At 35.6% G+C, this 4,434-nt stretch overlaps 1 long non-coding RNA gene across 1 annotated transcript; it reads left to right on the top strand.

Annotated features, from left to right (window-relative positions):
• The first annotated feature begins 923 nt into the window (after positions 1-923).
• Positions 924-4,076, top strand: LOC128492043 (uncharacterized). Its single transcript, XR_008354058.1, has 4 exons — positions 924-950; positions 1,896-1,937; positions 2,690-2,746; positions 3,927-4,076. It is a non-coding gene; the product is annotated as an uncharacterized LOC128492043 (long non-coding RNA).
• Positions 4,077-4,434: the final 358 nt, after the last annotated feature.

Raw genomic sequence — 4,434 nt, 5'->3', positions numbered from 1 at the left:
AATAGAATGTTTTAATCACATACCCCAATATAATTACTTTTTAAAATACCCCTAAATATCAATGATTATTACAAAATACCATAACATTTTGAAATTAAACATGTATTAAAGTACCCCTCCATGAGAAGTATCCCAATAAGTTGTGAAACACTAAAATGAAAATGACAAAACTCATGAATAGTCTATTATGAATTATATTTTCTAGGGATTTAATTTAATAACATTTTACCTTACATTTGGAATTGAAGAATTAATTGCCGAAGGCTGCCTTCAACTTTCTTGCACTCACCAAACACATACCGTAATTGTATATGAATGGCTTTTTTTTTTAAGGTTAACTGTCTAATTTCCTACTTATGTTTATTGCATATTTTTTGTTCATCTCAGCAACTCCAAAAGACATATGCCCTAAACAAAAGAAATGACAGCACTAGTCCAGACTACGTTTGTATCTATAAAACATAATATAAACCCAGGACATGGTAATATCCAAAACCTAAATAATTTGCATATTGTATACCAATTAAAAATAGTGACATGTCTCTTGTGGGGCTCTTCATTTGAAGACTGCATGTATTTCAGTTTTCATTGCTATTCTACGAGTATGTTTATCATTTAAAATATCTTTCTCAAAATCAGCAGTGTGTGCTTTAGTTATAAGGTTTTATCTTGCTTAATGCAAGACATTGTGGCTTAGCTTGGCCTGCATAATAATATTGTAAGCAATTAAAATGTCATTCTCACTATGGATACAATACAACAAATTCAAATCATGTAAACATATTAATCAAAATTCCTAATTCTAAAGTAATTGTTCATTGTTCAATAATACTTACCAGTAATAAGCATGGGAACTAACAAGCAATGTATTCTTTTTTTAGCAGACGGTTAACAAAAACCGTGAAAAAATACTCTCTAAAGGATTGGAAAGATTTGTTTGGAGAGTGATGGTAACTACATTTTAAATACATTGTTTACAGTATAAAAAAGGCACAGACCCATACACAATACAATTGTGTACATTTTACATGCCAAAGATACATTTATTCTATAACAAATATTCTATATTCAAATACCATGACTGAATTCTAGAGGGCTTTATAGCATCTGAATGGCTGTCCACCATGAGCATTTGCATCAGCTGAAATGTTTATATATGTTTGAAGTGAAATCTCCTACTTCACCTACATTTCAAGTGTCCAGATCCGGACGCTTGTGTGGGGGTCTGTGGCCAGAGGCACGGATGGGTATAGAAGTAGGCAGGATCAGGTGCAAAAGTAAATTGTGCTAAAAGCATAGCCTACCACCTGCATTACCTTAATAGCCACCTTCAACTGACCACAAACCATGACTTTCCGGCAAATATCGGTACACTTGGGAAGTATAAAATGCTGCTAACATGCTTATAAGTGACAGATGAACCTAAAGTCATGTGGAACAAATGTTCCAATCAAATATGTTTTCCTTCCTCTAAGCTAGTTTGGATGGAAAACAAGGTTTATAAATAGGAAGCCCTTCTGTGAACACTGTTGGTGTCATTCCAAGGATGGGGTCTCCAGAAATTTTCACAATACTGGAGATGCTAGAACCTAAGGTCAGAAGTGAAGGAAATTTAGCTCTGGCGTGCACTAATCTTCATGAGCTCACCCAAATGGCATACAAGAAATTTCAGAAATGTTTAACTTTCACTGAATTGAGCCAGTGCCCAAGCTTTTGTAAAGCCCAATTTATGAATCCTTCTGCAGAGTGCAAATGGTTTTTGGCCCTCAAGTTGCTCTTGATCTTTGCAATGCTATAAAGTACAATGCGCAAATGTCTTTATGTATCTTTGTGTGCAGTAGCGTTTCAGTGTGTTTTTGCATGGTAGTAAGTAACCTTTGCCATTTATATTACAGGCAAAGTTAAAAGAAGCTAACTTTATAGAAGATATTTCTTGTGTAAGTACACTTTGCATTTTTCTGAAATATTCTGTTCTGTCTAATTTAAATGTACAATAAATCAAGAAATACACATAAAAATGACAAGTTTACTTTAAGACAAATTATGGTATATTATACAATTATAATGTAGATGCATCTCATATTAGACTTACCAGCTCTGTCATTTTACCCTGAAACATAAATATCAATATAGTTCATATTACCCCCCCAATTAATAACTTATATTTACAATGGCCATTTGCACGTACAATAATAATTTAAATCGTGTTAAACACTCCATCACTGACAGGGTTAACAGACATGGATGTTTTTTTATTCTGGCATTTATGTTAATAACCATACATTGACGTAAACCACACACAACACACAGATATGAAAGCTGTACTTCTGGATTGAAGAAATTAACTACAATAACAATTACAAAAACTGAACATGTTATTGGTATGTAAAAGAGCTGTTTTAGTACACAGTGGCAAAAGTGGCATAATCATCATAACAACCAGTTAAATATCCCAATTATTAAAACCTCTTCAAAATATCTGGGCTCTACTGTGGGCATTTGGTCTGTAAATGGGATGGCCCTGTTTGTAAGAATGCATATTACTTAGTTATGTACCTAATGTAAGTAGAATTTTTTTTAAATATAACTAGACATTTTTGCTTTCATATTTTAAACCCTACTTCAACAATATGTTTAAAGTTTATAAACTCTGACTTTTTTGAATAATATTTACTCTTCTTTTATATAGATAAAGCGTCGTGGTGTTCCTGCATTTCATTAACATGGAGATCTATATGAATTTAAGGTAACTCAGTTATACAATATTTACAATAGCTTGGTTTTTTTGACGTTAGAAATTGAGGCTTTTTTGGGGTGAAAGCCATAGGCTTAGACCAAAGAGCACTGTACAGTGGTGCTGACTGATTGGCTTCTGGATCATAAACATTGGATGGTCAAACAAGTCAAACAAGGTCAGGATATCTGTTGGTTGATGCCAGAGGAGGCCCCTGCAGGCGACCAATAGAGTCGCCCACACGGCCCTTTAACTCCTGACGGAGGAACTTGGCCTAGAGAAACCATGTTCTCCCCGTTTCAAGAGCAAAAGGTCCGTACGAGCGACTCTATTGGTCGTTCTTACGGACCTTTAACTCTTGGAGCGGGGAGACCAGTGGTCTCCCCCGGCCAAGTTGCGGCACCAGGATTTTAAAAGGTCCGTACAAGCAACTCTATTGATCGCCAGCAGGGGCCTCATCTGCCATCAACCAATGAAGGGCAAGTGCATTTCATTGGTTGATGACAGACAAACTGCTGCGTAGTGCATACCTGTTAACCCTGTATTAACCCCTTCTACAAAAAACTAATTTTATGCGTTACACACTTAAGCACTAAGCTGCATTATGTGAGTGTGCATGGTCTACTGCTTCATGACGGAGCTGTTATTTTGAAATGGTTTAACTTAACAATAATAGCACTTATAGTGGACAGGGGCTCGAGCAGGGCAGAAATCTTACAAACTGACTTGTGGTTGTGCCATGTTTAAAGTCACTGAACTTCAATAAGACCCATTCTATTGCTAATGTTTGTCTATAAAGATGTCATGCCTATGTACTCTATTTTATGCACCTACTAGCAAAGAGTTAGGCTGAAACGTAAACCCAATAACTCAGAGGGGTGTCCACAAACTTGTGGTCACATAGTGTTCTTTAATACAAATGCTTAAAAAAAAAACAAAAGCACTTACCTGAGATAGTAGTTGCACCTCTGTAGGTACAGCTGCTCTCCTCATGGTGTGATGATTCATTTCTCTAATGGGTATCGATCAATTGCTTTACATGTACATGGATGTCAGGACTGACCTCCATCTGCAGCGTTAGCCAAGCCAACATTATGCCTATATTATCCATCTATCCTCTTAATCAGCTGTCATTTTATATCTGTGCTTAATAATATCAAAGGATTCACATATTTTCTTACCATTTTTACAGGACACATCACATTTCAAGATAAGCTGGGCAGTTTCTGTTTCTGTTTGCCTATTATTTCTTTCATTTGATTTAGCTAATCATTTTTTTTGTTCTAGAGTAAAATATCTTGTGTGTTTTATGTCAATTCTTTAATATGCTTACCTTCTGCAAATAAATCTAAGTAACTATAACTACTTTACTACGGTGTGTCTTAGATGGTGTTTTGGAGCTTAAACCAAGAGTATATGAAATACCTTCAGAGCTAAATTAACAGCCAAAGTGAAAACTAACAACGACATGTTCATGTACACACTTTAAGACATATTGGTACATTTGCATAGGCGTTTCCTGTCCCTAGAAGTTTCAAAGATCGGGAAACAGATGTTTTTTTTTCAGATTCGGAATGTAGGTTGTGGGCATGAGGAGGACAGATCGTACGTTTTGCGTAATAAGTAAATTTTTAGTAGACTTGGGCGGCGGCCAAGTCTTCATGTGCCTCTTCGGGGAAAAAAATCTTCGTATTCCACTA

The sequence above is a fragment of the Spea bombifrons genome, chromosome 4 (genome assembly GCF_027358695.1).
Source record: "Spea bombifrons isolate aSpeBom1 chromosome 4, aSpeBom1.2.pri, whole genome shotgun sequence".
NCBI classification, from domain to species: Eukaryota; Metazoa; Chordata; class Amphibia; order Anura; family Pelobatidae; genus Spea; species Spea bombifrons.
This window is presented reverse-complemented; position numbering and strand designations above follow the sequence as displayed.